At 34.9% G+C, this 27,740-nt stretch overlaps 1 long non-coding RNA gene across 6 annotated transcripts in view; it reads right to left on the reverse strand.

Annotated features, from left to right (window-relative positions):
* Positions 1 to 25,116, reverse strand: part of LOC132266888 (uncharacterized) — a 32,114-nt gene extending 6,998 nt beyond the window's left edge. Inside the window, exons 1-5 of one of the 6 annotated variants that reach the window (XR_009468759.1) lie at positions 24,716 to 25,110; positions 24,443 to 24,575; positions 23,508 to 23,724; positions 22,685 to 22,840; positions 10,963 to 11,207 (exon numbers count right to left, since the gene is read on the reverse strand). This is a non-coding gene — a long non-coding RNA (uncharacterized LOC132266888). Of the gene's footprint in view, positions 1 to 10,962; positions 11,208 to 12,257; positions 13,185 to 19,628; positions 19,900 to 22,684; positions 22,875 to 23,507; positions 23,725 to 24,442; positions 24,576 to 24,715 lie in introns of those variants that run through there. The other 5 variants (XR_009468755.1, XR_009468758.1, XR_009468756.1 and 2 more) reach the window with 5 other exon arrangements.
* Positions 25,117 to 27,740: the final 2,624 nt, after the last annotated feature.

The raw sequence follows: 27,740 nt of genomic DNA on the forward strand, positions 1-27,740 counted from the left end.
AACCCCTTTTCACTAAGTAACTAGGATTCTAGCCTCATCAAGCACTGAACTTCTTGCACCGAAAGGTAGAGGGCCCAAACTCTAGGTTAACAATTGTTTATTCAATGCAAAAAAAAATAATAATAAAAATAAAAAATGTTGCAAAAGCAATAAAAAAAGTGAGGACTTCTCCCAAAAGGTGAGAAGTGGGAAATGATTAGATGGTTATTGTCTTGATTTGTAACTTAGTTGATTTGAGCTTGTAAGTCCGTAGGGGTATTTGAATGCCTAATGCCCTAAAGCCGTCTGGTTTGAGAGTCATTGGCCTAACGCTCGACCTCATGAATCGCTAAAAAGCTTAATAGATCAACACATTGCACTATACTTCTATCTTTGATCCTAAAAAATAAAAAAAAAATCGAGTGAAAAGAATAAGCGCACCTAGAACAATAAAGCTTTAATAAAAAGTACATTTTTTGTCTTGATGATCGGTACTAGATTTGTGTGCTAGTTTGAGGGTAAAGATGTGATTAATTCTTCAGTTGGCTAAGATAACAACACATTTGATGCCGGTCCACTCAAAAGGATTCTAGAGTTGTTTTGATTTGCATGATCATTTTCTTGATGTGTGGAGAACCATACTTGTTTGGTTGATGTTGAGATTTTGGGAGATTACTTAGAAATGTTTGAAAAATTGCATACTTGAGATAGTTTTCTTATAATGCTTGTTTGCAATATTGGTGCCTCTTTTGAAAGAATGAGCTTAATGTTTGTGGGTATCATTTCTGGAAACCCTCACGAGACTTCACTCGTCCACTAGGGGTAACCTAGGGGTTTAAAAGGCTTGTTGCATATGCTAAGTGCAATCGTGTTCCCTACGAAAGTGGCGTTATCCATTTATTATTTTCTAGTTCATAATTGTATAGTTGTTCATTTCATTCCTTTACTTTCTAGTTTGTTACTAGGGACTAGCAATATTTAAGTTTGGGGGTGTGATGAGCGCTGAAAAGTGCGTATTTAAACCCTTTAAGCTTAGGCATTCTAGCACCTTTATCTATCTTACTTTACCGTTTTAGATTGATTTTGTATTATTTCCATTTTCAGGCACTTATCTCGAAATAAGCTAACTCAGCCAAATAAGAGCTTAATTGAAGCAATTCTGGGATTAAACAAAGAAAGGAGCAAAGTGGAGAAAGAAGGAAGCAAATGAAGCCAAAGGTGACAAGCAGCAAAGTTCGATTGATCCAAGTTCAAGGTTCGATCGATCGAACAATGATCGATCTTAGCACTTTAAGATAAATCCAAGCCTTGGCCCAAAAGCATAAAGTCCCAAAAGTTCGATCGATCTAACACCATTCTTCGATCGATCGAACACTTTTGTCCTTATTCAAATGATTGATCATATCCACAGCTGTACCACCCACTAATCACTTTTGTCCTTTTCCCATAAATATCTCCCAAAAATATATCGGATTTGTCTTTTTCTAAATTCGATAGATCTCAGCCAATTCAATCGATCTAAGTTCAAGGTTCGATCGATCGAACTTACTCCAGTGCGAAAAAGTTAGAATTCCATCTCATTGAAAGTTGTCCTTTATCCAATCATTAGGGAATATTGTATGCACGACCCCATCTCATTTTAGGTGTCATTTTGACCTACCTATATAAGGACAAGGATTGCTTTTTACAAGGGGGAGCCAACATTATTTTCATATCATCTCTTGGAGAGCAAGCTTAGAGGAGGAGGAGGCTAGAGACACCATTGGAGTTCTTCATCAACAAGAAGCAGATTTCAACCATGGAATTAGCTCCTGAGGGTTAGAGCATCATCACCATAAGTGGCTAGACATCCTCTTGGGGCTAGAGTTAGCCCCAAGCATGCTTTCTATAACTCAATCTTCTGTATCATTGAGGGATTAGTGTTGTAATTGATGTTTTGACACTTTAATACATATAGATCTTGTCTATTCAATGATTTATGTGGTTTAATGCTTCCAATTGATCATTTCCTTCTATCATATATGTCTATGTATGTTAGAATAGATGTTCATATGCTTGTCTTTAGATTTTGTGTTATTGATGCATGTCTATGTGTATTAATGCTATAGATTTGGAGATTATCAAAGAATAGTGCTTGAAGGAATGCTTTCGTGATTCTCTTAATGGTTCATGCTTATCTCTTGATGGATTGTGCCTCTCCCCTAGTTCATTTTCATGCTAGTAGTGTAGATGTAGTGTAGTTGTAGTGTAATGTTAAATGGAAGGACAATCTACGCTTGTTGTTTGATGATCAAAGCTTTTGAATGCAATTAGCATATGTCTCTATCCTTATGTTGTATTTGGATTGTGAGCTTAATGAAAGGATTAATGACTTGTTTTGATTTATTGTGCCTTTCACATGTTGTTTAGACAATATATGCTTCATTGCTTAGATATATTGTGCATTTTATATGATGTTTAGACAATACATGCTTAACTAGTCATCCTTACTTGTTGAATCAACCAAACACACACACACACACCAATATTGCAACACACCATTTGCCCTCATTAATCACTTGTCAATGATATAGAAATGCATTGCTTAGTGGTGATCTCTAAACCCCAAGAGCTCTCTTTCACTTACTTACTCTTAATTGCATTTTTTGCTATCAATTAGTTTAATTTAGTTGCTCTTTAATCAATCAACCAACCCATTGTTTGATCACTCGACCTACTAGCCCTAATTGTGATTCCACGACATTGCTCGATCCTCATAATCCCTTGGGACGACACTTTCTCACTCATATTACATAGTATAGGTGTTAAGCGGTTTATAAATTTAAGTATGATGCCCACTTGACATTAATTTCCAAACTCAAAGTGTTGTGCATTATTTTGTGCACACATTCGGTTCCGCATCATAATTTTTGGCGCCGTTGTCGAGGATTGATTGATTAGATTAGGCAACGTCGGATTTGTGGAATTGATCAGGATTAGTACTCTTTTGATCGTGTCTTTACTTTATTTCTATTTTTCTTGTTGGTTACTTATTGTGTTGATTACTTAACTAGGTGCATTGTTGGAGAGGAAGCAAGCAAAGGAGCCATCAAGCATTCAAGCAAGCAAAGAAAGTAAAAGCTAAAAATTCTAAAAATTTGCTAAGCTATGCTTTAAATTTGGAATTGAAGTGCTAAAGGACCTTTGTGAGACTTTCTGTACTCAATCCCTTAGTTAAATCGTCAGCCCCCGTGGAGGCTTATTTTTAATTGTCTTGTATCATTGTTGTTAAAGCATGGGAGTATGAATTAAGTGTTTATGGAAGAATTCTAATTGCATTTCTATCTTTCATTTCATTTCTTGCGAAGTCTAGATACTTGTTTTTGGTTTATATGCACTTCAAAGAACTTTGGTGAGGATTGCATAAGCTTTCATGTCATTATTGAGCATTCTGCATAGTTCGATCGATCGAACTCCATTCTGCATCCAACACTTAGAAAAATTTTCGACCTGCAGAAACCAACATCCAAATCACCTCTCTATCCCATCGTTCGAACCAACTCTCAAATCGATCAAGAGACCTTCGATCGATCCAACTTCCAAGTTCGATCGATCTCATGATTCAATACTTAGAAAAATTTTGAGCCTACATCAACCTACATATTTCAGCTCTCTGTCTGATCGTTCGAAACATTCCAAGATCGATCTGAAAGTTCTTCGATCGATCCAACTTCCAAGTTCGATCGATCTCATGTTCCAACACTTAGCCAATTTTCTGAGCCAAAAACCTGTATATTTTTGTTCTCTGTCTGATCGATCGAACTCTTATTTTGATCAATCTCAGTTTTCATTTCATTATTTTGACTTTGTTTTGACTTTTCAAATTTCCAAAAAATCCAAAAATATTTGCATTTGAATATTCATTTTATTATATTTTATTTTATTTTTCAAAAAGTTTTCAAGAATCTCAAAATATTTTAATTAATTTTTAATTATTAGTGTTTATTCAATTAAATCTAATTAATAATAATAATAATAATAATAATAACCAAAAATATTTTATTTTATTTTTCAATTTTTAATTTTAATCCCAATTATTAATTTTCATTTTGCAATTTTCAAAAATTTCAAAAAAATAAAAAGAAAACTTTGAAGAGAGTTCATCAAAGTTCGATCGATCACAGTTGAGTTCGATCGATCGAACTCTGTCGGGAATGTTTTTAAAAATAGAATCGAGGGTTTACAAGATTGATTACAAAGATCGATCTAACTCACCCTTATCCTCAAAACCTAACCTCTCTTCGTCACTGTCACTGTCCAATCACTTCACCATCTCCGGCGACGCTTTCCGGCGAGTTTCTAAGCTTCACATCTCTCTCTCATCTCGGATTCCATCTTTCCCTTTACGCATCCACTTTTCTCACTCGTTCAAGGTAAGAACTGAGATCCACTTTGAGATTTGATCTTCGATTTGATGATTCAATGATTTACATACTCGATTTAGGTTGCTTAGATGGTTGAATCTTCATTTTTAAAGCTTCGAAGCCCTGAGTTTTTATATGTATATATATGTGTATGCTTCTATGTATATATATGTGTTTTTTTATCTATCTTTGGGAGTTTGGGCCTCGATTTGTGATGGATACTTATTGATTTGATGTGTTGTTGGGCCCACAAACACGTTCGTGTGGGCCCTATGCTTCCAAGGTCACAGATCTGTGACCTTTGAGTTTTCAACGTCGTACAGTTCAGTTGATTGAACTAGTATCTCCGATCGATCTTGAGAGATCGATCGAACTTATGTCTTCGATTGATCGAAGTAGTGAGATCAATCTCACTTACTTTCGATCGATCCAACTTTTGTGATCGATCTCACTTCTTTTTATGATCGATCGAACTTCACAGATCTCACACACACATTTCATTCATCATATCTTATGTTCATGCTATCATATCTATGCCCAATGCCTGTGATATTCCACATTGGATGCATTTCATACTTACATTGTTTAACATGTTTCATATTCTACCACTTGCATAGATTCATGTCATATTTGTTTTGTCTATTTTACTTGATATACTTGATTTTATTTCGTGCTTTTAAATTTCTTATTCTGGCACTAACTCCCTTTGCAAGTTTTTCTTTTTCTATTTGCAGGCCATGGTAAAGAGGAAAACTGTTGCCAACAGGCAACACAGGCCCATTCGACATATTAGGCCACGGACAAAGGAGCCAGCAGAGCCCTTTTATGCACAGCGGGAGCCAGCACAGGCTACCCCGCCTCAGTCACCATATCATGAGCCTGAGGATGACCACATACCATCCACTTCTGCAGCTCATCCTGTTTTCACTCCATCACCATCTCCACCGCAAACTGGAGTTGAGCATTCACATATACCACCTCAGCCAGCTCATCTGGGGCGTGATAGGCCCACGCCTCGATATGCGCACATGATGCTCGACCATGAGTCCGAGTTTGACACGACCTTTTTCTCTCGATCGGTGTTGACCTGATCAGCCTACCAGGATATTATTCAGAGGGGCCTAGCCGCTATTCTTGCCCCCGTTACAGAGCTGGTCTACCCACGGCTGGTTCAGTTGTTCTACCAGAACCTTCGACCATCGCCACGTACCATAGCCGAGATGGTCACTTCTATCGATGGCCATCCGATCACCATTACAGTGGACACTTTAGCCCGCTCTTGCCGCTGTCCACACAGATGTCCTCCAGAGCTTCAAGACACATATCCGAGGCTATTCAGGCCTTCATATGCCGACATGACAGTTTTTCTCACAAGTCACCATGCTAGTGGCGAGACCTTCGCCACCCGGACATTCCTTCCCGACGACTTATGGTTTACTGATTCCGTTCTCTATCGGAATATATACATGGCGGGGCATAAGATTCAGAGGAGGGGTGATTATCTGACAGCCCTTTACTCTTTCTACACCAGGCACTGGGTGTTCATTCCCGCGCTCATCTGGAGCGTGATGAGAAAGCTGTATGATGAGTACATCAGCAAGGAGACGCCTAGACAGGCTAAGTCTCTTCCTTTCAGCCACCTCATCACCAAGATCCTCATCGACCAGCACTACCCCATCCATCCTCGGGAGCACCCCGAGAAAAGTTCCTGTCACTACCTCAGGAAAGACTGGAACAAGACCTACCGCTCCATTATTACCACGCTGCAGGACCACGCGGTACTGGCCACAACGGAGTTGGAGCTAGAGGAGGAGGCACAGGCCCAGGCCCAGGTAGAGGCAGAGGCACCGGCAGAGGCAGCAGTAGCACATCCCGCAGCAGACGACGCACCAGTCGATCCGGCTACCGAGCACTTAGACATAGACTTAGAGCACCCTGCAGACGATGTAGAGCAGGACTCTCCAACCAGGTCGTCCATTCATGAGCATGAGCAGACTCAGGAGCTTTCTTCTGATTCATCTATGCCTAAGACTCCAGATATGACCCCCGGCTTTGGAGTACATCTGCAGACGCTTGAGGATGCTTTTCTATTTTATGATCCCTCTCTCCTTTTGATACTTTACTATTGTCACTGTACATTATTATTTTTACAGCCGGTCTGTCGGCTTTGATATTTTTGTTGTACTTGCACTTTATCTGTTTTATATATATCTATTTTTGCTATGGATGTCATATGATTGTATTCTCATATCTGTATGTTTGACTCCATCAGGTGCATCACAGTGACTTCAGTGATAGAGTGCTATCCAATTTCTAGGACCACCCTTATACCTCTCTCATTTCTTTATCTGTTTATCCCATTTATACTTGCATGTCCACTGTGCACTGATTATCCCATTTTGTTATCTGATAAGTTTATCCAAGTGTCAATCTTCAGGACTACAGTTCATCCCAAGTTTGGGGGGGCAATGCCACCCACTTCGGATACTTCAGTCCCGATCATTCTTGCTTAGTTGCACTGGTATACTCTTTCTTTTGTTTTCTTTGCACATTGAGGACATTGTGCCATTTAAGTTTGGGGGGACTGGTGCTTTACAGTGTTAGTTTTAAATTCAAATTTTGAGCATGACTTGTGTATTTGAGGGATATTTCTATGATTGGTCCATATCTAGCTATGATTTTGATCTTTTGAGGACTATATTGCTTAAAATTTAAAAATTGCTTGACTTGAGAGTCCAATACTCCTTGTATGCTTTATGAATGCCATTTAGGAGTAAATTTTTTGAAAAATTGATATCATGCTTGCACATGTGGTCCACATCATCTTGATTTTGTGATTGTTTTGAGATTTACTCTAGTCTTCTACACTAGCACCAGCGCACACTAGCATTCATTTGTGGGGTACATGCTTTGTTGATTATTGAATTGGTTATATCCCAATTGAGTTAGTAGTGCATTAAAAGTTTTCATTCTTGATAAAGGTGGATAACAACCCCTTTTCACTAAGTAGCCGGGATTCTAGTCTCATCTAGCACTGAACTTCTCGCGCCGAAAGGTGGAGCCCAAACTCTAGGTTAACAATTGTTTATTCAATGTTAAAAAAAATAAAAATAATAAAAATAAAAATGTTGCAAAAGCAAAAAAAAAAAAAAAAAAAGTGGGGACTTCTCCCAAAAGGTGAGAAATGGGAAATGATTAGATGGTTGTTGTCTTGATTTGTAGCTTAGTTGATTTGAGCTTGTAATTCCGTAGGGGTATTTGAATGCCTAATGCCCTAAAGCCGTCTGGTTTGAGAGTCATTGCCTAACGCTCGACCTCATGAATCGCTAGAAAGCTTAATAGATTAACACATTGCACTATACTTCCATCTTTGATCCTAAAAAAAAAAAAAAATCGAGTGAAAAGAATAAACACACCTAGAACAATAAAGTTTTAATAAAAGATCCACTTTTTGTCTTGATGATTGGTACTAGATTTGTGTGCTAGTTTGAGGGTAATGATGTGTTTAATTCTTCAGTTGGCTAAGATAGCAACACATTTGATGCCAGTCCACTCAAAAGGATCCGAGAGTTGTTTTGATTTGCATGATCATTTTCTTGATGTGTGGAGGACAATACTTGTTTGCTTGATGTTAAGATTTTGGGAGATTGCTTAGAAATGTTTGAAAAATTGCATACTTGAGGTAGTTTTCTCCCAATGCTTGTTTGCAATATTGGTGCCTCTTTTGAAAGAATGAGCTTAATATTTGTGGTTATCATTTCTGGAAACCCTCACGAGACTTCACTCGTCCATTAGGGGTAACCTAGGGGTTTAAAAGGCTTGTTGCATATGCTAAGTGCAATCGTATTCCCTATGAAAGTAGCGTTATCCATTTATTATTTTCTAGTTCATAGGTGTATAGTTGTTCATTTCATTCCTTTACTTTCTAGTTCGTTATTAGGGACTAGCAATATTTAAGTTTGGGGGTATGATGAGCACTGAAAAGTGCGTATTTAAACCCCTTAAGCTTAGGCATTCTAGTACCTTTATCTATCTTACTTTACCGTTTTAGATTGATTTTGTATTATTTCCATTTTTAGACACTTATCCCGAAAATAAACTAACTCACCAAATAAGAGCTTAATTGAAGTAATTATGGGATTAAACAAAGAAAGGAGCAAAGTGGAGAAAGAAGAAAGCAAATGAAGCCAAAGGTGACAAGCAGCAAAGGTCGATCGATCCAAGTTCAAGGTTCGATCGATCGAATAATAATCGATCTCAGCACTTCAAGATAGATCCAAGCCTTGGCCCAAAAGCATAAAGTCCCAAAAGTTCGATCGATCCAATACCATCCTTCGATCGATCGAACAGTTTTGTCCTTATTCAAATGATTGATCCTATCCACAACTGTACCACCCACTAACCACTTTTGTCCTTTTCCCATAAATATCTCCCAAAAATATCTCGGATTTGTCTTTTTCCAAAAAGCTTAACTAGTTGGATCGATCCAGCCTAAGTTCATTAGATCTCAGCCAGTTCGATTGATCCAAGTTCAAGGTTCGATCAATCGAACTTCCTCTAGTGCGAAAAAGTTAAAATTCCATCTCATTGAAAGTTGTCATTTATCCAATCATTAGGGAATATTGTGTGCACGACCCCAGCTCATTTTGGGTGTCATTTTGACCTACCTATATAAGGATAAGGATTGCTTTTTACAGAGGGGAGCCAACATTATTTTCATATCATCTATTGGAGAGCAAGCTTAGAGGAGGAGGAGGCTAGAGACACCATTGGAGTTCTTCATCAACAAGGAACAGATTTCAACCATGGAATTAGCTCTTGAGGGTTGAAGCATCATCACCATGAGTGGCTAGACATCCTCTTGGGGCTAAAGTTAGCCCCAAGCATGCTTTCTATATCTCAATCTTGTGTATCATTGAGGGATTAGTGTTGTAATTGATGTTTTAACACTTTGATACATATAGATCTTGTTTATTCAATGATTTATGTGGTTTAATGCTTCCAATTGATCATTTCATTCTATCCTTATGTCTATGTATGCTAGAATAGATGTTTTTGTGTTTGTCTCTAGATTTTGTGTTATTGATGCATGTCTATGTGTATTGATGCTATAGATTTGGAAATTGTCAAAGCATAGTACTTAAAGGAATGCTTTTGTGATTCTCTTGATGGTTCATGCTTATCTCTTGATGGATTGTGCCTCTCCCCTAGTTCATTTTCATGCTAGTAGTGTAGATATAGTGTAGTTGTAGTGTAGTGTTAAATGGGAGGACAATCTATGCTTGTTGTTTGATGATCAAAGCTTTTGAATGCAATTAGCATATGTCTCTATCCTTGTGTTGTATTTAGATTGTGAGCTTAATGAAAGGATTAATGACTTGTTTTGATTTATTGTGCCTTTCATATGTTGTTTAGACAATATATGCTTCATTACTTAGATATATTGTGTCTTTCACATGATGTTTAGACAATACATGTTTAACTAGTCATCCTTACTTGTTGAATCAACAAAACACACACACACCAATATTGCAACACACCATTTGCCCTCATTAATCACTTGTCAATGATATAGAAATGCATTGCTTGGTGGTGATCTCTAAACCCCAAGACCTTTCTTTCTCTTATTTACTCTTAATTGCATTTTTTGCTATCAATTAGTTTAATTTAGTTGTTCTTTAATCAATCAACCAACCTATTGTTTGATCACTCGACCTACTAGCCCTAATTGTGATTCCACGACATTACTCGATCCTTATAATCCCTTAGGACGACCCCTTCTCACTCATACTACATAGTATAGGTGTTAAGCGGTTTATAAATTTAAGTATGATGCCCACTTGACACTAATTTCCAAACTCAAAGTGTTGTGCATTATTTTGTGCACACGTTCGGTTCCGCGTCATGTAACAACTCTCCTTCCCTTTGAGAAAATTCTCTAATTGAAGCACACATTACATTGGTCAAACTTACGGGGTAAAATTTTTTAAAAAACTCATTTTGCTTTTGTGCCCAAGATGTTATTGAATTCATCCCTAGAGTATTGAACCAATGTTTTGCTTTATTTTTAAGTGTGAAAGGGAAGAGGAGTAATTAAAGGACTTCCTCCGGGACATCCATGTTACCTCACGGTGGAACATAGTTCAAGAAATTCATTAAAATGCCTATATGGTTCCTCTTCATCCAAGCCATAAAAAAGTGGACACATTTGAATGGTCTCGGGCTTGATTTCATATTGATTAGCCTCAAAATTAGGCAACACAATGCAAGTAGGTGCATGGTATGCATGAAGATTATAATGATCACGAAGGACCATTGGAGGAATTGGAGCTTGAACTCTGGGGTCATGTTGATTAAGAGGTAGGTTATGCATGAAACGTGGGTCTAAGTAGCCAAGATTACCCTCTAGATTTTCCATGTGAAAGCTTAGAATGAATGGTATGACAAGGTCTATACAAGACTACAAATGACACACAAATCACCGCAAAACAAGCAAACACTCCTCCTTCACAACAAATCAATAATCAACAAACTTCCTCCACATACAATGCTCCTATACTCCCATGCTTTGATAACAATGTAAAGAAAAGTAAATTGCCTCCACGCGGGCTCACGATTTATTTAAAAATTTAAAAATAATCCTCCACGCGGGTTGAAGATTTAACTAAGGGATTGAATAAGAAAGTCTCACAAAGGTCCTTTAGCACTTCAACTCCAAATTTAAAGCTTAGCTTAGCAAAAAAAAAAATTATTTTTAGCATTTTTCCTTGCTTGCTTAGCACCTTTACTTGAGGGCTCTTTTGCTTGGATCCTAGCTCAATGTTCCTTGTCAAAGATGAACAAACACAATAAATAATATAAAGAAAAATAAAAATGAAGTAAAGACATGATCAAAAGAGTACTAATTCTTAATTGATTCCACAAATACGACGTTGCCTAATCTCCTGCAATAGTGCCAAAATTTGACGGATGTTTAAAGCCGCTTGATACACGTCAAAATTGATGTAGTGAATGTGCGGTTCAAGAAAAGCCTTATGGGTCAAGTTTAAATTTATAGAAACCACTACTAACACTGCTACTAAAGTAGCAAGAGTGAGCAGGGATCGTCCCAAGGGATTGGAGTTGTACTTGGTTGTGGAATCGCAATTAGGGTTAGTAGGTCGAGTGATCAAACAAATGGTTGATTGGTTGATTAAACTAGAGAGCAAATTAAACTAAATAATTGAATGTAACAAAGAGTAAGTAAGAGAGAGAGAGAACTTGGGGTTTAGAGGTCACCACCAAGCAATGCTTTTCTACACCTCTAACTAGTGACTAATGAGGGTAATGTGTGTTGCAATATTGGTGTGTGTGTGTGTGTTTGGTTGATTCAATTAGCAAGGGTGACCAATTAAGCATACATTGTCTAATCAACATCTGAAAAGTACAATATATCTAGCAATTAAGTATATATTGTCTAAATAGCATGTGAAAAGCAGAACATATCTACCAAGTCATTAATCCTTTCATTAAGCTCACAAGCCAAATACACCATAAGGTTAGAGACATATGCTTCTTACATTCAAAAGTATGGAACATCAAATGACTAGCATGGATTGTCCTCTCATCTAATAACTATGCTACCACTACACTACAATTAAGCTAATGACATGAAATTAAACTAATTAAGCTAAATGAGAGGCATAATCCACCAAGAAATGAGCATGGACCATCTAGAAAATCACAAAGCCATTCTTTTAAGCACAATGTTTTGACAATGCCTAAATCCCTAGCATTGATACACATAGACATGCATCAATTACACAAGAAATAGAAACAAACACATGAACATCTATTCTAGCATACATAGACATATAGATATAATGAAATGATTGATTGGAAATATAAAACCACATAAATCATTGAATAAACAAGATCTATATGTATAAATGTGTCAAAACATTAATTATAACAGTAATCTCTCAATAATATACAAGATTAAGATATAGAAAGCATGCTTGGGGCTAACTCTAGCCCCAAGAGGATGTTTAGCCACTCATGGTGATGTTGCTCCAACCCTCAAGGGCTAACTCCATGGTTGAAATCTGCTCCTCGTTGATGAAGAACCTCCAATGGTGTCTCTAGCCTCCTCCCTTCTAAGCTTCCTCTCCAAGAGATAATATGAAAATGATATTGGCTCCTCCTTTTGTTAAAAGCAATCCTTATCCTTATATAGGTAGGTCAAAATGACACCCAAAATGAGCTGTGGTCGTGCACACAATCTTCTCTAATGATTGGATAAAGGACAACTTTCAATGGATGGAAATTTAACTTTTTCGCACTAAAGGAAGTTCGATCGATCAAACCTTGGACTTGGATCGATCGAACTGGCTGAGATCCATCAAACTTAGGCTGGATCGATCCAACTGGTTGAGCTTTTTGGGAAAAGACAAATTCAAGATATTTTTGGAGATATTTTTGGGAAAAAGACAAAAGTGGTTAGTGGGTCATACAGCTGTGGATAGGATCAATCTTATAAATAAGGACAAAAGTGTTCGATTGATCGAAGGGTGGTGTTGGATCGATCGAACTTTTTGGACTTCATGCTTTTGGGTCAAGGCTTAGATCTATCTTGAAGTGCTGAGATCGATCATTATTCGATCGATCGAACCTTGAACTTGGATCGATCGAATTTTGCTGCTTCCCACCTTTGGCTTCATTTGCTTCCTTCTTTATCCACTTTGCTCATTTCTTTGTTTAATCCCAGAATTGCTTCAATTAAGCTCTTATTTGGCTGAGTTAGGTTATTTTCGGGATAAGTGCCTGAAAATGGAAATAATACGAAATCAATCTAAAACGGTAAAGTAAGATAGATAAATGTACTAGAATGCCTAAGCTTAAGGGGTTTAAATACGCACTTTTCAACGCTCATCAATATTTTAATAACTTGTGAAATATATATCTAAACATATGAGTTTTATAAAAGAATATATATTTTAGATTGAACAACATTTGACCTGATCCTCACCTTTTATGTGATGGGGTATGTAGGCAACCTAAGTCACTCTTAGGTTCGGTCACATCAATATCTAAAATATATATTCTTTTATAAAACTCATATGTTTAAATATATATTATACAAGTTATTAAAACATTAACCTTATTTTCCTATAATAAGGATGAAGCTTATAAACCATTATTGAATAAAGCAATAAACGTTAAAACTATACATATTCATCTTTAGGAATGCAGTATAAAAATAAGGTAACCGTGTTTCACGGGTGTCATGGGGTGCCTAACACCTTCCCCATGCATAATCAAACCCCCGGACCCTTTAATCTGGTTTTCGTAGACTAAGTGGATATCAAATACATTAGGGCCCAAATTAGACCTTTCATGTGTCCATCTTTTTTTCCAAAGTCCTTAGACACTATAGGTGACCTAGCACACCATAATCCTATGCTAGGTGGCAACTCCGATAATTAACAAACTGGCCCTACTACTAAATAAATAATAATTTGACCATAGTCACTCCGTCGCATTAAACCCCTTTTTTGACCCATAAGTGTTTAATTTAACCCTTATAAAGGTGGGGAAAAACCCGAGCGCGACACTAAAGCCTCTACCTGAGACTTTAAAGTACTCTTATCTAGGTAAGTCTGACACTTTTCCCGTGGTAATTGCTTCGGACTTGACTACCAATCAGGAAACCCAACTTTTTAAGGTTCTTAGGGAAAATCATGCAGTCATAGGGTGGTCCATTGACGATATTCACGGCATTAGCCCTGTAGTGGTTCAACATCGTATTCATTTAGATAATGATGCAAAAACCTATAGGTACCCCCAAAGGAGACTTAACCCTAATTTAAAAGAAGTTGTTTGTGTTGAAATTATCAAATTTCTTGATGCCGGTATCATCTATCCTATTTCTGATAGTCAGTGGGTAAGCCTCATTCATGTTGTCCTTAAAAAATCAAGCAACACTGTCGTATCCAATAGCCATAATGAATTGGTTCCTACTCGTGTCCAAACTGGATGGCGAGTTTGCATTGATTATCGAAAGCTCAATACTATCACTCGAAAGGATCATTTCCCTCTGCCTTTCATTGATCAAATGTTAGAAAGATTAGCTAGTCAATCCTTCTATTGCTTCTTAGATGGTTACTCTGGGTATAATCAAAACCCTATCCATGTTGATGACCAAGATAAAACCACTTTCACCTATCCATTTGGCACATTTGCTTATCGTCGCATACCTTTTGGTTTATGCAATGCACCTACTACATTTCAGTGGTGTATGATAAGTATTTTCAGTGACATGGTTGAAAAGTTTCTTGAAATCTTCATGAATAACTTTTCTATCTTTGGTTCATCATTTAAGCAATGCCTTCACCATCTTACTCTTGTTCTTCAGCGTTGTCATGACACTAACTTGGTTCTTAACTGAAAAAAGTGTCATTTCATGGTTAAAAAAAGAATTGTCCTCGGTCATAATATCTCCACTACAGGAATTGAGGTAGATCAATCTAAAGTTGACCTTATCTCGAGTTTACCCATTCCCAAAACTATTCAGGATATTAGAGCTTTCTTAGGTCATGCTGGTTTTTATCATCATTTCATTAAAGATTTCAGCACGATAGCACGACCTCTCACCCATCCGTTAGGGAAGGATATACCCTTTGAGTTTAACGATGCCTGTCACTCTGCTTTTGAACAATTAAAGTCATCTCTCACCACTGCACCCATCATCCGTTCGCCAGATTGGAAATTACACTTTGAAATCATGTGTGATACGTCGGATTATGTAATAGGAATTGTCTTAGGTCAAAAGGTTGAGAAAGCAAGACATGTCATCTATTATGCTAGCAAAACCCCGAATGATGCCTAAATCCACTACTTCACCATGGAGAAAAAATTGTTAGCAGTCGTGTTTTCCTTTAACAAATTTCTCTCCTATTTGATCGATTCTAAAATTATCATTTATACCGATCATACTGGATTAAGACATCTTCTCTCCAAAGTAGATACCAAACCTCGATTGATCCGTTGGATCCTACTTCTTAAAGAGTTTGACCTTAAGATTCGTGATAAGAAAGGCTCTGATAATGTAGTGGCCGATCATTTGTCCCGTCTTGTTGTTGAGTCTATTACTAAATCCATTCCAATCTTGAATGCTTTTCCGGATGATCAATTATTTGCAATAACTCATGCGCCATTGTATGCTGATATTGTCAATTACATTGTGACGGGTCAAATTCCTTTAACTTGGTCCAAACAAGAGATAGATAAATTCCTAACTAAGGTTAAGGAATATTTTTAGGACGACCCTTACTTGTTCAAATATTGTCCAGATCAAATCATCCGTAGGTGTGTCCCTAAGGTAGACCAAGAATCTGTCATTTCCTTCCGTTATGATCAAGCCTGTGGTGGCCACTTTAGCTCTAAAAGAACCGCTGCAAAAATCTTGCAATCAGGATTTTATTGGCCCACCCTTTTCAAGGATACCCATACCTATTGTTTGGCTTGTCCTATATGCCAATTGTTAGGTAAGATTACCAAGCATAATAAATAGTCCCAACAACCCATTTTAGTTGTTGAAATTTTTTATGTTTGGGGTATTGATTTTATGAGACTCTTTTCTTCCTCATATGGATGTCTTTACATCCTTCTGGTTGTTGATTATGCATCCAAATGGGTAGAAGCCTTAGCCACCAAGACAAATGACTATCGAGTTATGGTGCGTTTCTTCAAAGACTTAATTTTGCCTGGGTTTGGTACACCTCAAGCCATTATAAGTGATAATGGTTCACATTTTTGCAATAAAGTCTTTGGAAATTTATTGTCCAAATATGGTTTCACTCACAAAGTGGCCCTGTCATATCACCCACAAACCAATGGCCAGGCTGAGGTATCCAATAGAGAAATCAAGCAAATACTGGAAAAAATAGTTAATCTTACACGAAAAGACCGGACCCTCCGGCTTCAGGATGCTATGTGGGCATACCAGACTGCTTACAAGACCCCAATAGGAATATCCCCATACCGTTTGGTTTATGGCAAAGCCTGTCATTTGTTTTTAGAGCTGGAACACTGTGTTTATTGGGCCATTAAGGCCATGAATTTCGACTCTGATAAAGCCAGTGAACATAGGAAACTCCAACTTGATGAGTTAGAAGAAATTCGAAATGATGCCTATGAGAGTTCCAAAATATATAAAGCCAAAACAAAGTTGGAACATGACAAACACATTCTTCGAAAGGACTTCTCCCCTGAGCAAAAGGTTATTTTGTATAACTTCCGTCTTTAATTGTTTCCCGGGAAGTTACCGTCACATTGGTCCGGCCCATACTATGTCAAACATATGGCAAGTCATTGTGCAATTGAGGTATAAGACCCCATGATTGGGGAATTGTTTAAAGTTAATGCTCATCGCCTAAAGCCTTTCCTTGAGCTCGAGTCTCGTGAAATTGAGGAACTTCTCTTCGTCGATCTTGTCTATTTGGACTGATCTCTCCGGGGGTCCTATCCCCCTTGCGTCTGGCTGAAGACATTAAACTTAGCTCTCCTGGGAGGCAACCCAGTTCCTTGTTTCTATTTCTTTAGCTATACTTATATTTTGTTTGGGGGTACAATCTGTCATAATTTCAGAACATTTGGTCTCTCTTTTGCAATGACTATCTGCAGGGATTGTACTTCAGAAGCACCAAATCAATTGAGGTAATTCGTTCTAATTTTCTTTTTCTTTTTTTTTCTAGCGGTACATTGTCCATTTCATTCACCACTTTTTAGTTTTCTGTTTTTCAAACACTAGGGACAATGTTTTTTTTGTTTGGGGGTAAGTTAGATTTATTAATACATGTACCTCTTTTGAAAATCTTTTCACAAAAAAAAAAAAAAAAAAAAAAAAAAAAAAAAAAAAAAAAAAAAAAATCCTGCTTTTCTACTTTGTGAAAGTTAAAAGATGTCATTATTCTAGATTGAGATTGAGCTTGTTACTAAGATGATATAACTATAGACATTGCACCATGAAAATTTAGAAGTAGAAATATTTTTGCACAAAGTCGTAACTTGAAAGAAAGAAGTGAATAATCTCCCAAGAATTTAGAAATATATTACTAGAGACTTAAAACCATGTGAGCTTTCGTATTTTTCATCTTTTTAGAGAGCTTTACGCTAACTCTGAGTTACAAGATGGCTCAAATTTCTTGGATAGCGCGATAAAAATTTGTTGTTAGTCTCATAATTCGTCATCTTGGTAGATCATTGAGAATGAAATCACATCGAGTTAAGAGAAACATATGTCTTTTAATTTACTATGTACTATCATACTTTCATTACCTTTTATAATCTTGTTATTTTTTTGAGAAATGTTAGGAATGACTGTGTGTAAAAGAAAAAGGGATCAAGAAATCATTCATATCCTCTTCAAAAAATAAATAAAAATAAAAATAAAAAAATTAAAAAAAAAAAAAAAAAAGAAGAAGAAGAAGAAGAAGAAGAAGAAAAAACAAGAAGAAGAAGAGTAAAGTGTCCCTTTCAAGTATTTTGAGAACCCCTCATTCTCAAAAGCATTTATGTACAAATTGAGCTCAATAATATTTTTAGAAAAGGTGTAATAGTGCATAGTAAATGAGAAGGCCTTATGGTGGGTGACTCGACATTCTCTCAAAAGTGATCAACATTCTTGTCATGAAACTCTTCTATTATATGTATCGGTCCTTCAGATAATTAGTGTGTGAGCTTGATTTTACTTTGGAAACAGAGTTCCCACTCACATATATTTGAGAGATACAGTTAGCCAAACTTCGAGATATGTTCTTTTAAAGATATATTTACATGTGAGATTTGAAGTAAAAACATAGTTTTCTAGAGACTTGGGAATTTCATCACATGGATTGGAAAATGAATTTTTGTCGACTTCGCACACACACACTTTTTACTTCTAGGTTGTTTATGGGTGAACTTTCTTGAAATATTTGTTTTTATAACACCTTAGAAGCTCGTTATATATAGAGAACTTGATATTTTCATCTCTGAAACTTTTCATTTTGTAGATATGCAGGAAAATTCTTTGGAAGTTTGTGGGTACCTTCACTAGAAACCCTCATGAGGCAGGCCTTATTGCATATGGTAAATGCAATCGAAAGTAGCTTGCGAAAATGGCACATTTTTTTGATAATAAAAGTAATATTTTTTGTAAACTTATCTATTTTTGTCATTCTTTACTAAAAGACTAGCAAAAGCTTGTTTGGGGGTAATTTGATAAGCACACAAAATCTATTATTTCATGCACCAAAATAAACTTTTAATTAAGCTTTTATATTATTTAAATATTCTTATATGCTTGTCTTGTGTTTTGTAGGTGTTAATGCATGGATGAGAAGAAAAGAAACAAAAAATGAAAAATAAGTGAATAATTGGCTACAAAAGAAGGATTATATTTTTTATAACAAAAAAATATACACAAGGAGCATGGTAGGAAAGTTGGTGTGTTGTGCAAATTGTCATTCAAGAGGTTTCAATTCCAAATCCAAGGTGCAACAAAATGGTGTTATATTTTTGCTACATGGTCAATCACTTGCCACGTCATCACCTGCCATATCATCATTGAAGAAGAAGTAAAGAGAAATGAGGAGAGAGAAAGAAGAAAATAAAAGAAGAAAATAAAAACAAAAGTCGAGAAATGATGTGCATGTGAGAAGAGAAAGGAGGAGAGAGAAAGAAGAAAAGAAAAGAAAAGAAAAAAAGAGAAAAAAGAAGAAAAAGAAAAGTCAGCAAAGGTGAAGAAGTGGTCAGAAGGTAGGAAAAAAAGATGAAGAATTGGTTGATATAGAAGTGGTGAGAGTAAGGAGTGGTGGCGTGTAAGGAAGCAACATGTCAGATTAGGCTATGAAAATAAATGGCCTCTGATAGAAAAAGTTGGAATAGGCAAGTGGTTCCACACACCACTTGTGTTTTTCATCCAGCTATAAATAGGCGACCCTTTTGCACAAAACAGAGTGTGTAGAGATTGAGATAAATACTACAAGAAAAATGACTTTTTACCACGGTGGAAAATGCTTTCTACCATGGTTTTGAACCGTGGTGGAAACAGTCGTGGTAGTAAGTAGAGACTTTCTACCACGATGTAGAACCATGGTAGAAAATGTTATATAATTTTTTTTTTAAAAAAAAAGTAGTGTAGCTCCTTTTTTTTTTTTTTTTTTTTTTCCTACCACTTACCTTGCAAGGACCCTAGAAGCAAACCCTAAATAAATAAATAAAATAGAATCATAAAAAAAATAATTTACAACTGGCAAATAACATTATATATATATATATATAACCAATTCCAAATCATGATTTTATACAAAAATTAACCATATACAAATTTCAAAGAAGTACATGCATGATCCTCACCTTATATCTTTACTTAACTAAAATAAAACAAAAATTCTTCATATCTTTTTGCTCTGTTTTAGTCTCTCTCTTTCCATATATGCAACTTCTTCATGAGCCATACAAAAAAAGTAATGGCAACCGCAATCCTAGTTTTGACCTACAAAGATGTGATAGTTAAAGTAAGAGAATAAATAGAACAGTTCTTAAATGAAATTAGTAGTCAGCCCCTTACCCCTAAAGAAACTATGTAATTTTCCGTACTGATAAGTTGTCTTGGGTACATGCATTCTACTCTTCTGAAATCAGTAAGAGCTATAGTATGTCTGACAATGAAGCCTAAACTAGTTGATGCTGCTGATTGTTAAAATTATTTATGTTTTTTGTCATAGATAAAGCCATAGAGGTCATATAACCTCCATTCATTCCTATCTTGAAAATCGAAGGAACAACTCTTACCATTCTAATCCAAATTGTAGAATATATGAGTTTTTTTTTTTAATGGTAGAATATTAAGATAATTATTACCCAAGTTTCTTACAAGCATTGCATTGTTATGGTTAATTACAACCAGGTAATATTTATGATCTGAGTGTTGTGAGAGTTGAAGATCCAACTTTTGACATTAGCTAAAAGTGTTTAAATTAAACTCAAATACTTAATAATATGAACTTTTACAAATGAAGCAGCTTTAGTTGTTCATGTTAATTAATAGTCACAAATAGTGATTTCTTTGGACAATTCTAAATAGTCAAGTGTGGATGTCTGAGTGTAAACAAATTCTTATTTCTGTTCTAACTCTAGTTCTCTTGGCAAACGACAGAAACAATCACAAATTGGAAGACTGCTTTCTAAGCAACAACTAAATTATGAATTGAGACTAGATAAATCAACACAACCTAATGAACCTGAATATCTATATATTCACCCATATTCCTTGTCAGGCAAACCACTTCATATGGTCTCTATAACTTTGGACTTAATTATTTGTCATATTAAGAATGAAATGGGTATCAGGAAAATAAAAATGATTCAATCCGTAGCACTGTTGTTCAAGCTTTGCCGACACTACGGTGTAAAACCAGATCATGCCTCATGAACCATTGGTCACTAACTCTACACTTCTTTATAAAAAATAAAAAATTACTATCCTTTTGATGGCATCAAATTTCAAGAAATAACTTTAGGGCTAATTGGATTTGTGATTTGAGGTAAGTTTTGGAATTAAGTGAAGTTGTATAGTTTTGGTTAGGAGGGTTTTGTTTTTGGTCTGGTTCTCAATTTTGATTTTTTCTTTATTTGTTTCTACAAGGGTGTATACTTTCCTCTTTTTATTATTTGATATTGTTCTATTATACTTACTGATTTAACACCCCCGCCCCAATTGAAGTAATTGTGTCTATATATATAAAGTCTGTAAAAAAATTGTGTTGTGTTTATATATATACGTAAGTTCTATTCTACTGCACCAGAACTTTTAAGCTTATGTTTTATTGTACACATGCAACAAGGAACAGATTAGAACTCAAAAAAAAAAAAAAAAAAAGAAAAAAATTAATATATATAAAACACATTTTCAAGTCATTACTACTTAACCAAATCAATTTTATTTTCAGTGAAATATCTTGGTTATTTTTTGGTAACTTATTTCTCTTTAGATTTCTTCTTATTATTCTTCCAACAATTATTATTCTCCTATTGGTTTTTATTGGGTTTATTATTATCAAACTTACCATTCTTCCACTAACACCTATTTACAGCAACTCTAAATGTTGATAACAATAGTGTACACTCTCTACAGTACCTATCTTATCACAGAAGTGCAATGGAGTGAAGGGAAAGGGGTGGCCCTCCATCAAGAAAGATATATATATATATATATATATATTTTTTTTTTTTTGCTTAAAAATATATGAACAGACCACTATATGAGCATACCACTTTTTAATTGGGCACTGAGATTACATCAATTTATCATGTTATCAGCTGAAATGGGATAACACAAGTTTAAAATATATATATATATATATATATGTATGGGATAACACTAGTAACCAAAAGCAAGATTCTAAACATAAAAAAAAAAAAAAAAAAGGATAACACTAGTGAATCAAGATTATTGCTCCTTTTTATTATTGCTCTTTTTCACTTTTTTAATTGATTGGACTATTTCAAGCACCAAAAATTAGAAGGAAGCCCAAAAATCTGTTTGAAACAGTTTTTCCCAGCAAAACGTACTTTTCTTTGAAAATTCATAAAAAAATAAATTATCAACCAATTTGCATGAAACCAAAGTCCATTGGAAGCTTAAATCAATAAATTTTCTTACTGATTAAATCAGGTTTGAAGGAAAAGACAGGAAAAATTCCGCTCACAAAACAGTTTTGACAGCATGTTAACATCAACTTCGAAATTCCATAGTAATTTCAAAATTCAATCAATTTGAGCCAAACAATAGCTTGTAAACTCATTAACAATTGTACTTTCATATCCAAAATTTAATTTAAAAGATAACAGTTCTAAGTATAGAGATTTCAGCTCTAAAATCAGCATGTTTGGTTTCATTTTCCAACACAACTCTTTATTTAAATTCTAACAATTCTTCAACTAATTTCATGCCAATATGAACAAAAAAATAAGGCAATAAAAATTAGTAATCCATAACCAAACCTAGAAAAATGAAACTGAGTAGGGGGGTTTGCTGTTGGATTGTAAAATTAAGCAGTAATCCCTCTTTCTTTTAATGATTGTTGATAGTGTGGAGAATGCAATCTTTTCTTCTTTTGTCAATACATACTTTGTATTGGGATGCACTCATCAGGACATAAAATATAAGCGGAAAAAAGGTAAATGCACAAATATATCTATATATGCATTTATATAGAGAAAGGCTACACAAAAGCTAAAGGAACATAGAGATGAATGAGGAATTTGAGAAACAGTACCTGGGTTAGAGATCTGACCTCTATGATTGAAGAAAGTAGAAGAAGAGAAATGGTAGTTCAGAGCACTTTCAAAGATTTGGGAGAAGCAACAAAAAAATATCAAATCTGGGGCCTCTGGGCCCTATGTACGAGAAAGGGAAGATCGATCTTACATACCTGTTAGCATTGAGACCCAAATTCAAAGCATAATCTTCAAAACATATTAGTTGACATTAGCATTAACATAATAAAAATTGTTAGACTAGCTATATAACACATATATATCTTAATTAAGATTAATTACTTGTTAAAACAAAGAAGACTAGCTTGCAGATATATATAACAAACTTGTCATCAGAAAAGATCAAAAGGCTACAGGAAATTAACAATATTATCATGTCCAGAGATTTTCCTTAGAAGTGTGTCCAATTTTTTTTGCATATCACTCATTCTAAATCATTCCTAATAAAACAAATGAATTGCTCATTTCAGCAAGGTATACAAGTCACAGTTTAAGTTGCACATTTTTCATGCAAACTCATTGATGTTTAAAAACTAAATGAACTTTGACTTGTAAAAAAAAAATATAAATAAATTAAATTAAATTAAAAAATAAAAAAAATAAAAAAAACTATATGCACTTATGCAATTGTTATATTTGTTTCACTCAAAACACACACAACATCAATATCATTTGCTGCAACCAATCAATCATAAACAAAAAAATTGATGCAATCAATCAATCATTGCTTCCAAATAATTCTTAATGAATGTCATTTCACATTTCATGGCCTTACATTATCCCTTAATCAAGTAAACAAAAAAGAAAGGTAATAGAGATTACCTGGACAAAACCATGCATGCCCGGACTATAGAGAAACTGCCACATATATCTCACGTATATCAAGTAAATTGAGATATAAACTAAGTTCAAGCTGAAATGAACTGTAATGTCTCCCTAATGACCGAAGAAAATGAATGAATAAGCTCATGGTTGTGCATTCATTTTTATCTTCTTTTCTTCCTTCTCTTTGTAGTTCATAAATACCAAACTCGGGCTGCTGAAGAGATAGGGAAAAGCATTATACAATGTAGTCATTGTAATGAATGAATTACCCTATTTTAAATATGTACTAAAACTTGGAAAGAGAGGCACATTAATAGCAACCAGGCTTAAAGGAGAAAATTAAGTTTTAGTGACTAAAATTCTAAAAATAAAATAAAATACAAAAAAGAAGAAGATAAACAGCAACCAGACTTAGAGAGATAGGTCGAAAAAAGTGGTTTCATTAGAGTAACCAGATATGATAGAAATGTGCATAGAAATGTGCTTTTGGAGTGTAGTGTGATTGATGTACACAAAACCAATTGAATGAGAAATATATTGGAAATTGTGCTTTAAAATGTAGCATGTTTTATGGTATCACAATGGTGAAAAAAAAAAAAATGAAATGTCTTAAAGGTTCACAATCCCAATTCTCACTGAGAGGATATAAAATGGAGACAATTAAATATAGACCATCTCTAACTCAGGAATTAATTTAAGACATAACAATCCAACACTTCAATTAACAAACAAGAATGAAGTGTTTTAAAGGTTCACAACCCCAAATCTTGCTTTCCAAAGCAACCAACGTCACATAAGGAAATATAAAACAACACACACTAGAAAATAAACAATCTCATGGGACACAATGGAAGTGTTAATACAAGTGAAATTAATTTCATTTCTATCAATAGTTTAATATACAACTAGGATACCTAAATTATTAGGGTTACCTTTTGTGAGGGGAATCAGCCTGCGAAGAATGATAATGCATTAGAACACAGTGATTTCTACCACTTCTATTCTGCTCCAGTGGAGGATTCGAGACTCTGAGTTGAACTCTAAGTTGTCTGGGCTTAGGGCTTGCTTCAAGAGGGTCAGGGAGTGAGAAGAATAAGAATCAAAATTTATGTATCAATTTTAATCGACCGAGTAAGTTTTGCTAACAAACACACACATATATATATACGTGTATAAATACAGAGAGAAATAGATTGGAAACAAACCTAACAGCAGCGGTCGTCTGCAAATCGCCGAACACACCTTCGTGTCTCTAATGGAGGATCCAGACTTAGGGTTTCTTCTTTAGGGGTTAGGGTTTGCTCCAATGGCCAACTGAAAGAGGCTTGATGGAAAGAGGGAAAAACGTTTTTCACAGGTTAGGGCTTTGATCCGACCGACAGTGTGTGTGTGTGGTTTTTTTGTGTGGGTGTGTGGATTTGTCTCTGTGGGTGGATCATTTGCTCTGTAGATGTCCAGTGGCGGTCATTGCTCGGAGAGTTTGCTGACTTAGAATTGAAATAGATGTGGATCAGTGGTAGTCATGGTGGATTTCTTTGTGTGGAAAAATGATAATTTGGTGAATATATTTTTTATTTTTATTTTTTTTGGACAGGGCAAGCATTGAAAATATAAGTGGGAAAGGGCTAGTTTTTTATCACGGTTCCTCAACAACCATGGTAGAGAGATCATTTCTTACCACGATTATCCATTAATCGTGGTAGAAAGAATTTTCTACCACAGTTTAAAATAATGGCCGTAAGAAATATACTTTTCATTACAGTTATTTTAAAATTATGGTAAAAAGGGTCTTTTACCACGATATTTTTAAAATTATAGTAAAAAGTGCGTGATAAAAAACTGTTTCTTTTTGTAGTATATAGAATAGACTCGTAAAGAGTTTTTCTTGCTTGTTTTAATTGTAATTTTCTTCAATTGATGCATTGTTGTCATATTACTCATCATTTTCTTACTCTCAATTTATAAACATGAATTTTCTTTTTCTAATATTGCTTTAAATATTTGTTTTCCCTTATTCATTTCTAGTTAGTAACAAACTCCAAAATCAATGTTCGAAAATCTCTTCTCCGAAAACAAAAACATACTTCAATGCGTAGTTCGACCCTACTTATCATTAAACATTTTTAGTGAAATGGTTGTAGGCATTTTATCTTTATGTAGAGTGTATTTGACAACGACAAATCAATAAATACACGCCTATCAGTCAGACGACCTCATGGACCAAATGAAACTCCGGAGAAAAGGTAAGGGTTTATCATTTATACTCTATTTCATTCTCAATTTTATCTCAATTCTGAATCAATTAAGATAATCAAACAAGCCTTAAACCCTCTCATCAGTCCAGTGCATTTTACAGCTATATATATATATATATATATATATATATATATGTATGTATATCTTGTTACCATGCGTTCTTGCAATTTAGCTAGAATGCGTCAATTGATGCTATTCTTTGATTATTTGTGTAATTATTTTATTGATTTTTTTGGAGACTTTTAGTTATATATGAAGGTTAAAAACCTGATGCCACCTTTTCTTTCAAGTATGAAGATTTGTTAAGGTCTCCATTGGCAAGTTGAACCCCAGTTGCTTTCATGAGGTCTCGTTCTCTTTTCATATTAGTCTTTTCCAAATCTCTTGTTTTTCATACTTTCCGAATAAAGTTCTTAAATTATGTTTTGATGTTTTTGTGATACAGTGACGCCTTAAACATTTACTCCTGACATTTTCCCCAAGCCTTCAAAAATGTGAGAGTACACAAAACCAATGATTTATATTGGAGGGTGATTTACTTTACAGTTATTTCAATTTTCTATGAAGCTAAGATTTTGTAGATTGATTCTATTTCACACCCATATTAGGAAATTGATTGAAAGTTTTTACTCCTAAAGGAATTTTAAATTTAATTTTCCTTTCCGAATCATTTTAAGTTCACTTGTCTCTTTGATTGAAATCATAAGCATTCGAGGATCTATAATTTTTTTTTGTACCCTCATAGTTGGCTTATCTCACTATTAAGTTTAAACAATTGTTGTGGATTGGTTGTTAATCTCAAGCATTACGCACCAATGCATAATTCTTAGTTTCTGTCAGCATTTATTAAGAATTGTGTTGCAGCTAGAAATCATTGTAAGATTTCAAAGAATGTGGTATAATGTTGTAGGTTGGGAAAAGAGAGAGAAAAGTAAGTACTCCAGGAGAATTCTAAGATACGTTAGTCCAATAAAAAAATCAAAAGTCCTTGAATATCTTGATCTTTCTGTGCTTTCTTTTTTTCAGAGCTAATACTTTGGGAGGAAATACATAAAACTTTACTAACTATTGTAGTGGCTTACCTAAGAAATGAAAAGTTGTGTTTAGCATCTTTCAAAAGGGTTTTTGTTTTCCATCAAAATGTTCATATATGTGCAGTTCATTTTTAAAAAATAACATATTGCATGAACGTTGCCATGGAAAATTGTGTATAAAATGGCTAGAGGAACACTGCACTTTTGTCTTTTGTTCTCTTCCATACTATTCTATGTTCTGCTCAGTTTGCTCATTAGGCAAGATAGTGGGATTTCATAGTATGTTTCATCATCATTTGAGTTACAGAAATGCTGCAACTAATAATGATGAAATTTTAATGGAAAATTACTTTATTTGTCTTCATAATTTTCCTCCTTCGCACTTGTAAAAAAATAATTTCCCCCCTTAAACTTTTCTAGAAACAATTTTCTCCTGCAACAATAGCTTGAGAATTATACTAACAATTTTCATTCTGTTAACCTAACCTATCACACAAACAACATCAGAGCAAATTGCATGATATATTAATATGTTTGAGATAATGGTGCAGAGTCTAATGGTTCTAACAACCCTGTCACATGCTTGGAAATTTGTGACGCTTGAACCATTTGGAAACATAGTATACCGACTTTGGTTGCTGATAAGTTTCTTAATTCTTTAACATCTATAAATTATTCTTGTCAATGATATACATTCAACCAATTACAATATTTTTCAGCATGATTCGACTAGAAAGAAAGAGGATTTGGTATCTTGGAACTAAGTTGGGTCCATTTTTATAGATTAGTATTTATATTTCTAATTATTTACATTATCGTATGCTCTTCATAGGTTTGCAATAAAGCTGACACTTATCCATTAAAAATTTTCAAAGCATCCTCATGTTCATCTTCTCATTTAAGTTCATCACATGTAATTGAACTAGCATGTATAGTCAAG

The sequence above is a fragment of the Cornus florida genome, unplaced genomic scaffold (genome assembly GCF_030987335.1).
Source record: "Cornus florida cultivar Cherokee Brave unplaced genomic scaffold, ASM3098733v1 CherokeeBrave_3.0.0_Hap2_Chr07, whole genome shotgun sequence".
Lineage (NCBI taxonomy): Eukaryota > Viridiplantae > Streptophyta > Magnoliopsida > Cornales > Cornaceae > Cornus > Cornus florida.